Source organism: Gorilla gorilla, chromosome 11, assembly GCF_029281585.2.
Source record: "Gorilla gorilla gorilla isolate KB3781 chromosome 11, NHGRI_mGorGor1-v2.1_pri, whole genome shotgun sequence".
NCBI classification, from domain to species: Eukaryota; Metazoa; Chordata; class Mammalia; order Primates; family Hominidae; genus Gorilla; species Gorilla gorilla.
In genome coordinates, this window is record NC_073235.2 from 15101377 (window position 1) to 15112991 (window position 11615).

At 48.6% G+C, this 11615-nt stretch overlaps 1 long non-coding RNA gene across 2 annotated transcripts; it reads right to left on the reverse strand.

The window, feature by feature from the left end:
• Nucleotides 1-1178: 1178 nt before the first annotated feature.
• LOC129531996 (uncharacterized) lies at nt 1179-8043 on the reverse strand. Of its 2 annotated transcripts, XR_008677548.2 has the most exons (6): nt 7179-8037; nt 5929-6152; nt 4023-4926; nt 3069-3179; nt 2802-2870; nt 1179-1633 (listed from the first exon to the last, which is right to left on the reverse strand). It is a non-coding gene; the product is annotated as an uncharacterized lncRNA (long non-coding RNA). The 2 variants fall into 2 exon arrangements; XR_008677547.2 differs by having other exon boundaries at nt 3069-4926; nt 7179-8043.
• Between the last annotated feature and the right edge of the window lie 3572 nt (nt 8044-11615).

Consider the following 11615-nt stretch of genomic DNA (forward strand, 5'->3'; position numbering starts at 1 on the left):
ATCTCATCTCTCCTAAAATATTTTTTATCCACTCAGATTTTAGGCCAGGATCAACAGGACAATTGAACGGTTTGATCTAGAAAAAGCCCCTGTCTATGGACCCCAAACTGGTGTGATATGAATACACTCTGTAAAAACTCTTACACTGTTTTAAGCTTTACATCTGATAAACAGAGCACAGTAGAGACTCCACTTGGGATAATTTTTCCTGAAACCTACTTGTTTTTCAAGCTGTTTCTGCAGCTAAGGTGCCTGGTCTTAAAATGTGTTGAAGCAAAAGAATGGGAAGAGCCAAGGGACACATCAGGGAGTTTCCAAATGACAGAACTGCAAACCTGCAGGGCAGTCCTCTGCTGAGGAAGAGGTAGCTTACACTCTGAATGCATCTTGAGGAGTATTCTCCATACCTGAGGAATAAATTAAGGCCTAAATGGTGATTGGCTCTGCTCTTGACCAATTGAATTCCATGCTCGGAGTGAGGCAGCAGAGGGCTTCTTACACCCACCTCCACCACCATCACCCTGCCTAAGTCGTCTCAGAGAATCCTCTTTCTATCTCAGTATTGGGCCTACATTCTTATGCTTCAGCCCTTTTCCATAATGACCCCTCCAGATTGCCACACCCTAGAACCACTACAGAGGGTGGTGTTACTGCTGTATGGACACTTCATCTCAAAGTGAGGGGCCAGCTCACATGATTTGCAGGGTTCCTTTCCCTGGCCTTCTAAAACATTCTCCAGGTTGAGGCTGAAACTGCTCCCCCAAAGCCCCATAATAGGCATGAACAGATTATCCTCCTCTTCTTGGTTCTCATGGCTAGAATCCTTAACTAATCCTCTCCCCACAAAGTAGGGTTGATTTCACAAGCTGTTGTTTCAGCTGCTTGTTCTGCCATCTGCTCTTGATTTGCTTGGTGAACACCTCCAGCGTGCTTGGAGCCGCACTGTCACGCTTCGCCCCAATCAGCTTCTGGCCCCCCACACTCAAACACATCTGCATCGGCACACCCCTCCCACGCCCCAGTTCTGCCCACAGTGGATCCATCCATCTGTGCTCCAGGCCCCAGCCCCTTGGGAGCTTGCGCTATCAGTTACTTGCACTTAGTTCAGAATCTTTAGCCACTCCATGTCCATGGTTATTTCATTTATTCAATGTAGTAACATGTTTAAACCTCTCCCGTCCTGGAAAAAAAAAGTCCTACATATAACCCTATCTCCCTCTTTAGCTTAAAGTCATCTGTAATCTTCCTTGCCATTTATTTACTCCATGTCCCAGGTTGAACAGTATCCACACACCCCCAAAAATTCATGTTCTCCCTAGGAATCTTAGAATGTGACTTTATTTGGAAATAGGGTTGTTGCAGATGTAATTAGTTAGGAGTGGACCCTTAATCTACTATGACTGGTGTCGGTGTCCTTAGAAGAAGAATAGAGGGAATGCAGAGGCACACGCAGAGAGGAGGCCATGTGATGATGGGGGCGGAAACTGGGGTGATGCATCTACAAGCCAAGGAATGTCAGGGCTTGCAGGAAACCCCAGAAGCGAATGGAAAGGCATGGAGCAGATTCTTCCTAGCATCTTCAGAGAGAGCATGGTGCTGCCAACACCTCGTTTTGAACTTCTAGCTTCCAAAACTGTGAGAGAAAAAATTTCTGTTGTTTTAACAAGACACCCAGTTTCTGGTATTTTGTGACAGCAGACCTAGAAACTGAATATACCCTTTAAACCACCACCGTTTTCCTTTTGGTTCCAAGATTCTTTTGTGTATGACCTGCGAGAGCCAAATCCAGTCTTTATTTGGCCTCTCTGGAGCAAGTGCAACTCATTTATTCCTTATTGATGCTTCTCCCCCACATCCTTCTTGGCCTCCTTCATTGCTTCCTAATCTCACAGCCAGCTACCGCATACTGGAGTCCCTGGGTTCATCACCACCTTTTCCCACTCTGTTCATGCTCCACTGCAATCTCATCCAAATACCAGCTCTCCTCCCACCCCCATGCTGATGATTCCCCAAGCCCTCTGGCCTAAGCCTCTCTCCTGAGATCTACTTTGAGTTCCCCACTGCCTCCTGGACATTTCCACCTAGAACTTGTACAAGCACTTCAAAAACTACATGGCTAAAATGGAAGTCATGGTCTAGAAGCCTCCTTCCCAAATAAACCTGCTTTTCCTCCTGTAACCTGCATGTCAATGAGAGGCTTCACGTTCACACAGGGGCATAAGCCAGACACCTGGCATCTTCTTGGACTTCTCCTCTGCACCCTTGGCCGTGGTCACTGAAGCCAAAGGACTCTGCCCATAAGGGTTTGGGGAATGTATCCTCTGCATCCCTGCTGCAGCTGCCTCAGCTCAGCCTCTTACCACCTCTTGTGGCTAGCGGAGACCTCCACTACACTAGAATTTCACGCTGCTCTGGGAGCACTTTCTTATACCACCTTGTTTTAAGCCATTCCCCTGCTTCGAATGCTTCAGGGTTTCCTGGTCACCTGCAGGATGATGTCCTTAGCATTTCTCCACTTGGAATAACAATGCCTTGTAGCATCTGGCTTTCAGGAGTTTAGAGTGGAGGGGCTCTGCATTCAACTCCAGGACCTACCACATACTTGGTGCGTGGCCCTGGGCAACATACTTACTCTCTCTGTGCCTCAGATTCCTCACCTGAAAATGGGGATAATAATAGTACCTACCTCATAGGGTTGTTGTAAAGATTAAATGAGCGAATATGTTCAGAGTACCCGGAACTGTGTCCAGCCTGTCGTAAGTGGGCACTAAATATTAACTGCTGTTGCTGTTAAGTATTACCTTTCCCCACTCATTTCTGTACAGCTTCCCATGTGTGTTGTTTTCCAGCCGATCAGAACACTCTTCCATCTTAGAAGAAAAAAAAAAAGCCCCACCTGTGTTCCCCTGGCTCTTGGCCTTGACACACACTGTCTGGAATACCTTTCCCACCACCTCTCCTCCCATGCTCCCTATGAACATACTTCGACTCATCTTTTGTAACCTAAGTGCCCTCCCCTGCAGTCAAGCATGCTCTTCACTGAGCCTTCGTAAGGCCCTTGTGCTCACCTCTATTGCAGCACAGATCACACTGCATTATAAAGGACCATCTCCTGTCTCTCAGTCCATCTTTCAGAGTTTGCTGTATTGATCTTGGTGATGTCAGCACGTGGCACTCAGCTAGACAAAGAAAGCAGGCTCAATAAAGGCTGGTAGAATTAAGTAAAGAATTGTATAAAGGCATTAAATAGAGATGGGGTACAAATATGTCCCAGGCTGCCTGGGATAGTCCTGGTTTAGGCCATGGTCCTGATATAATTACTAACAACACCCTCTTTCACTGTCAAAAATATCTCCTTTGGACAATACATTATAAGGTCACTCTAGGTATTAGAGCTGTGATTCTCACCCTATCAGGCCCAATTTTCTCTTTGCTTAACAGCTATTTCAGAATACCCTATGCACTATCTTTAAATGGGATTGATAGGCAATAGAAACTGCCAATAACAGAATTTCAAAAAAACCAATGTAATACCCTAAATAGAATGCTAAATGGAAAATGAAGGAGATTTTTTAAAAAGTGGCTTAAACTAAAATTATGTGTGCAGTATTTTGATGTGTAAATGCTTAGGTCTTACACTTCTGGCCAAGATGGAGTAACAGAGACCAAAATTACTTTCTGACCTAAAACAACAAAAATACTGGACAAAATATATGAAACTATGGCCCTCAAGCAACAAAGGGAATCAATCACTGGAATCAAGCATCAAAAGGCAGTGATCGTCAACAAATGAGAAACAAATGAGGCTAGCCCCACAATTGACCTCCCAAACACTTTAGAAAACTTTCCAGGCCACAGCACAGGAAGAAAGAATGCAGATGGAGCTCAGAGATCTTCCTGAGTTGAGAGGACAGAACTGTGAGTCTGGGAAGGCCAATGTGGCTAGAATTCATAGGGCAGAATATTGAGGAGGAGAGGGCTGTACAGAGACAGAGCTCTGGAAATCTGAAGATAATACTTACCCTCCTTGACTGTTTAACAGAATAGTGATCAGAGTATGCAGGTATGAAAATCGCCTGAGAGGCTGGACCCGGTGGCTCGCACCTGCAATCCCAGCACTTTGGGAGGCTGAGGTGGGTGGATCACAAGGTCAGGAGATAGAGACCATCCTGGCAAACATGGTGAAACCCCATCTCTACTAAAAATACAAAAATTAGCTGGGTGTGGTGACACACGCCTCTAGTCCCAGCTACTCAGGAGGCTGAGGCAGGAGAATCTCTTGAACCTGGGAGGCAGTGGTTGCAGTCACCCGAGATCCAGCAAAGCATGGGCAACAGAGCAAGACTCAGTCTCAAAAAAAAAAAAGAAAGAAAAAAGAAAAGTGCATGAGAATGGAAAAAGAATCATCCACAAAGAGAGCCAGCCCCTCTTCCCCCCTGGCTCTTAGGACCCCGATCACAAGGTGGGGAGGCACCTCGCGAGGCGGAGACTGAGAGCCAGCTCCTCTTCCCCCGCTGGCTCTTAGGACCCCCATCGCAGGAAAGGGAGGCACCCCCCGCGAGGCGGGGACTCAGAGCCAGCCCCTCTTCCCCCACTGGCTCTTAGGACCCCCATCGCAGTGGGGGTAGTCACCCCCCTGAGGTGGGGACTGAGAGCCAGCCCCTCTTCCCCCACTGGCTCTGAGGATCCTCCGTGGACTCACAGCCTCTTTACCATATTGTGAGTAATATCATCTCCCCCTCTGGAGATTACGAACTCTTTCACAGACGGGTGTACACCCGTCTGTATTGGGAGTAATATCATCCTCTTCATCCCTGAATATGAAGAACAGTATCACAGGGGTGTTTCTACTCCCTGCGATATCGCCTGTCATATCCTCCTCTCCCACGTTGCAATTAGAAGAAATATCAGTGGGGGCGTGTCCACCTGTAGGGAAAAGAAAGAGAGATCAGACTGTCACTGTGTCCATGTCGAAAGGAAAGACATAAGAGACTCCATTTTGAAAAAGACCTGTCCTTTAAACAATTGCTTTGCTGAGATGTTCTTAATTTGTAGCTTTGCCCTAGCCGCTTGGCCCCAGCCACTTTGACTCAACCTGGAGCTCACAAAAACATGTGTTGTATAAAATCAAAGTTTAAGGGATGTAGGGCTGTGCAGGACGTGCCTTGTTAACAAAATGGTTACCAGCAGTATACTTGGTAAAAGTCATCGCCATTCTCTAGTCTCAATAAACCGGGGACACAATGCACTGTGGAAAGCCGCAGGGACCTCTGCCCTTGAAAGCAGGGTATTGTCCAAGCTTTCTCCCCATGTGGTAGTCTGAAATATAGCCTCATGGGATGAGAAAGACCTGACTGTCCCCCAGCCTGACACCCATGATGGGTCTGTGCTGAGGTGGATTAGTAAAAGAGGAAAGCCTCTTGCAGCTGAGATGGAGGAAGGCCACTATCTCCTGCTTGCCCCTGGGAACTGAATGTCTCGGTGTAAAACCCGATTGTACATTCGTTCAACTCTGAGATAGGAGAAAAGCTGCCCTGTGGGCAGGAGGCGAGACATGTTTGCAGTAACACTGCCTTGTTCTTCTTTACTCCACTGAGATGTTTGGGTGGAGAGAAACAAATCTGGCTTATGTGCACGTCCAGTCATAGTACCTTCCCTTGAACCTAATTATGACATAGATTCTTTTGCTCACATGTCTTCTGCTGACTCTCTCCTTATCATCACCCTGCTCTCCTACTACATTCCTTTCTGCTAAAATAATGAAAATCATAATCAATAAAAACTGAGGGAACTCAGAGGCTGGTGTCGGTGCAGGTCCTTGGTGTGCTGAGCGCCGGTCCCCTGGACCCACTGTTGTATCTTTACACTTTGTCTCTGTGTCTTATTTCTTTCCTCAGTCTCTCATCCCACCCAACTAGAAATACTCACAGGTGTGGAGGGGCAGTCCACCACTTCATCCACCTTCTGTCATATTGAAAGTAACATCATCTTCTTCCCTCCAGGATCGTGGGAATAATATCCCTGGGGGGTTTCCACTTTCTGCCATGTATGTAGTCATATCACCCCCTCCGCCGTGGAATATTATTAAGGACCATCTCACACGGGGGTGCATACTTCCTCCGATATTGGGAGTGACATCAACCTCACGGTCTCTGAATATGAGGAAGAAAATCACAGGGCGGTTGTACACCTCGTGCTCTACGATGCGGAGTCATATCTGTCTGTTATGGGGAGTAATATCATCCTCTCCCTTTCAGGATACTAATAACAATTTAACAGGCTGGGTGAACACAGCCTGCAATGCTGAAATTATTATCATCCTCTCCCCCTCTTCCTCCCCTGGCTCTTAGGATGCCCATCTCAGGGGAGCGAGCCACCCCCCACGAGGCGGGGACTGAGCCAGCCCCTGTTCCCCCCCTGGCTCTTAGGATCCGTATCGCGAGGGGGGGAGGCACCCCCCGCGCGGCGGGGACTGAGAGCCAACCCCTCTTCCCCCCATGGCTCTTAGAACCCCCATCGCTGTGGGGGGGAGGCACCCCCTGCGCGGCGGGGACTGGGAGCCAACCCCTCTTCCCTGCCTGGCTCTTAGGACCCCCACCGCAGGGTAGCAAGGCACCCCTCGCGAGGCAGAGACTGAGAGTCAGCCCTTCTTCCCCCCCTGGCTCTTGGGACCCCCATCGCAGGGGGGGAGGCACCCCCCGCGAGGCGGGGACTGAGAGCCAACCCCTCTTCCCCCCATGGCTCTTAGGACCCCCATCGCTGTGGAGGGGAGGCACCCCCCGCGCAGCGGGGACTGGGAGCCAACCCCTCTTCCCTGCCTGGCTCTTAGGACCCCCATCGCAGGGTAGCAAGGCACCCCTCGCGAGGCAGGGACTGAGAGTCAGCCCTTCTTCCCCCCCAGCTCTTAGGATCCCCATCACAGGGGGGGAGGCACCCCCCTCGTGGCGGGGACTGAGAGCCAGCCCCTCTTCCCTCCATTTCTCTTAGGACCCCCATCGCATGGGGGGAGGCACCCCCCGCGAGGCGGGGACTGAGAGCCAGCCCTTCTTCCCCGCCCAACTCTGAGGATCCCCATCACACGGGGGAGGCACACCCCGCGAGGCGGAGACTGAGAGCCAGTCCCTCTTCCCCCCCGGCTTATGACTCCCATCGAGGATTCTAAGATCCTTAGGACCGACCTGGAGGGCTGTGGGTATTAGGTGTCCAAGAAGAAAACTCAGATCTGCTGACGACCGCAGGTACCTTACTTGGGATTTACTATTCGACAGGTGTCCGAAAGCAGCCCGGGATCCCAAAGAAAGCAGGTCATTTGCAATCTACCGGAGCCTAAGGGCAGAAGGCTGGTGAGAGAATTCCTAGGAGCTGTGGGGTTTTGTAGACTGCGGAGCCCAAACTTTGCAGTATTAGCCACGCCTTTCTATGACGTCACAAAGGGGGGCGGGGACCGGGAACATTTGGAATGGGGATTCCAACAACAGCAAGTCTTTCATGACTTAAAGGAAAAACTTCTGAAAGCCCCAGCCCAGGGGCTACCCGATCTCACAAAGACTTTTCCATTGTATGCGTCAGAGAAAAGATGGCAGCTGGACTTTAAACCCAAACTGTGGGGCCTTGGCTGAGGCCGGTGGCCTACCTCTCTAAACAGCTAGACAGAGATTCGAAAGGATGGCCCCCATGTTTGAGGGCCTTGGCAGCAACTGCCCTGCTAGAACCAGATGCAAATAAGCTTACTCTTGGGCAAAACCAGAACAGAAAGGCCCCCCCATGCTGTGGTGACTGAGAGCCAGCCCCTCTTCCCCCCCTGGCTCTTAGGACCCCCATCTCAAGGGTGCGAGGCACCCCTGGTGAGGCGAGGACAGAGAGCCAGCCCCACTTCCCCCCCTTGCTCTTAGGACCCCCATCGCAGCGGGGGGAAGGACCACCCATGAGGCAGGGACAGAGAGCCAGCCCCTCTTCCTCCCCTGGCTATTAGGAACCCCATCGCAGCAGGGAGAGGCACCCCCCACGAGGCGGTGACTGAGACCCAGCCCCTCTTCCCTCCCTGGCTCTTGGGACCCCCATCCCGGGGGGGGAGACACCCCCCGCGAGACAGGGACTGAGAGCCAGCTCCTTTCCCCGCCTGGCTCTTAGGACCCCCATCGCAGGGGGAGGAGGCACCCCCCACGAGGCGGGGACTGAGAGGCAGCCCCTCTTCCCCCGTGGCTCTTGGGACCCCCATCGCAGAGGGGGGAGGCATCCCTCGCGAGTCAGGGAATAAGAGCCAGGCCCTCCTCCCCCACTAGCTCTTAGGACCCCCATCGCCGGGACCCCCCTTGATGCGGGGTGTAAGAGCCAGCCCCTCTTCCCCCCCTGGCTCTTAGGACCCCCATCGCAAGGGGGTGAGACACCCCCCACGATGCGGGGAGTGCGTGCCAGCCCCTCTTCCCTCACTGGTTTTTAGGATCCAAGGTGGACTCACAGCCTGTTTACGGTATTCGGAGTGATATCATCTCCCCCTCTGGAAATTATAAACTATTTCACAGATGGGGGTACACCCTCGGTGTGCAGAGGGTGTACAGCCGTCTGTTTTGGGAGTAATATCATCGTCTTCCTCCCTGAATATTAAGAACAGTATCATAGCTGTGTTTCTACTGCAGGTGTGATTGGGCGTCACATCCTCCTCTCCCACGTGGAAATTAGAACCGATATGAGTGGGGGTGTGCACACCTTCTGTGATATTTAAAGTGACATCATCCTCTTCCCTCCAGGATCATGAGAACAATATCCCTGGGGAGGTACACTTTCTGCGATATTGGGAGTAATATCTCCCCCTCCGCCTTGGAATATTATTAAGGACCATCTCACACGGGGGTGTACACTTCCTGCCATATTGGGAGTAATATCGACCTCTCGGCCTCTGAATATTAGGAACAATATCACAGGGTGGGTGTACACCTCCTGCTCTGTTATGGGGAGTAATATCTATCTATTACGGGGAGTAATATCATCCTCTCCCTTTCAGGATGTTAATAACAATATCACAGGTTGGGTGATCACAGCCTGCGATACTGGAATTATTATCATCCTCTCCCCCTCGGGATACCAGGAACAATATCACAGAAGAGGTGTACACTCCCTGCGATTTTGTAAGTAATATCCTACGCTTCTTCCATGAATATTAGGAGCAATATCACCGGGTGGCTGTACATTCATTGCTATGTTGGGAGTCATGTCATACTCTACTCCCTGGATATTAGGATCAGTGTCACAGGGTGAGTGTACACCTACTGAGATATTAAAACTAATATCATGCTCTCCATCCCTGGATATTAGGAACAATATCACGGGTAGGTGTACCCCCCTGCGGTATTAGGAGAAATAATACGATTAATTATTAAGCATCAATCTTAATAATATTATTAATTGTTAAACATCAGTCTTAATAATTATCAATGGTAATATTAATTAATAGTATAATGTTATTAATCATTGATTATTTTAAATGTATGATTATGCATGATTAAAATTATCTGTATTAATGTCATTTTTCAATAATATTAGTTATTAATCTTAATATTAATTATTGTTTTATTACCAACATCACTTATGACTGATTTATGTAACACTGATTAATAATATCATTATTTTATTATTAATAGTGATATTGTTATTATTAATAGTAATTGCTAATATTTTTAATCCGTATTAACTTTTACTATCTCTATTGCAATTATTAATATCGATGATTACTATTAATTATTAATATATTTATTAATATTAATAATTAATATAACTGTTCCCGATATCTGTGGGGGAGAGGATATTACTCCCGATGTCGCTGAAAGTGTACACCCCTCTATGATGTTTCTCCTAATTGCCAAGGCGTAGAGGATGACATTATTGAAAATATCGCTGTGGGTGTACCTCCGTTCAGTCATCTTGTTCCTAATGTCCTGGGTGGGAGCGGATGATATGACTCCCAATATCGCAGGGGGCGTAGACCTCCCCTGTGATACTGTCCCTAACGTCCAAAGGTGGAGAGGATGATATTTCTTCCAATTTCGCAGGGGGTGTACACCACCCCTATGATATTGATCCTAATATCCAGGGGGCGAGAGGATGATCTTAGTCTCACTATTGCAGGAGGTGTACACTCCCTAGGGATATTGTTCCTAATATTCAGGGACGGAGAGGAAGATCTCACTCCCAATATAGCAGGGAGTGGACACCCCTTCTGTGACATTGTTCCTAATAGCCAGCGGGGCAGAGGAAGAAATTACCCCCAATATCGCAGGGGGTGTGCGCCCCCTTGTGACATTGTTCCTTATATCCTGGGAGGGAGAGGATGATACTGGTGGCAATGTCGCAGCGGCTGTACGCACCCACTGTGATATTGTTTCTTATATTCAGGGGGAGAGGGTGATATGACTCCCAATATCGCAGGGCTTGTGCACACCTCCTGCGACATTGTTCCTAATAACCCAAAGGGGAGAGTCAAATATTACTGTCAATATCACAGGGGGTGTACACCTCTTTGGTAATATTGTTCTTAATATCCATGATGGGAGAGGATGATATTACTCCCAATACCGCAAGAAGTGTACAGCCGCCTGTGATATAGTTCCTAATATCTAGGTGGAGAGAGGATGATATTACTGCCCATATCGCATGAGCTGTAAAACCCCTTCCATATTTTGCCTACAATCCCGAGGGGAGAGGACGATACTACTCCCAATATCGAAGAAGGTGTACACCCCCCTGGGACATTATTGCCAATATCCACGTTGGGAGACGATGACATTACGCCCAATATCGCAGGGGATGTACACCCACCCCGGGATATGGTTCCTTATATAGAGAGGGGGAGGGGATGATATTACTCCCAATATCGCAGGGGCTGTACACCCCTCCTGTGATATTGTTCTTAATATCCTAGGAAAGAAAGGATGATACTACACGCAATATCTCAGGGGGTGTACACCCACCTCCTTCAGATATTGTTCTGAATGTACTCCACCTCACCCGACCAGGGATATTGTTCCTTATATCCAGGGGAAGAGAGGCTAACATTATGCCCAATATCGCAGGGGGTGTACACACCCTCTGTGATGTTGTTCCTAGTATCCAAAGGTAGAGACGATGATATTACTGGCCATATCGCAGGGGGTGTACACCCCTCTTGTGATACTGTTCTTAATATTTAGGGAGGGAGACAATGATAGTACTGTCCATATTGCTGGAGTCACAGCAGCCCCGTGACGTTGTTTTTAATATTCAGTTTGGGAGAGGATGATAATAATTTCAATATAACAGGGGACACCCCCCCCGTGATGTTGTCCCTAATGTCCAAGGGAAGAAAAATGATATGACTCACAATATGTCAAGGGGTGTACATCCCCTGTATAATATTCTTCCTAATATCCAGGGGGGATTAGAATGATATTACTCCCAATATCACAGGGGGTGTACGCGACCCCTTTTATATTGTTTCTAATATCTAGGGAGGGAGAGGATGATATTACTCCCAATATTGTAGGGGTGTACACCCCTCCCGTGACATTGTTTTTAATATTTAGGTAGGGAGTGGATGATATTACTCTCAATATCTCAGAGGGTTTACACTCTTCCTGGGATAT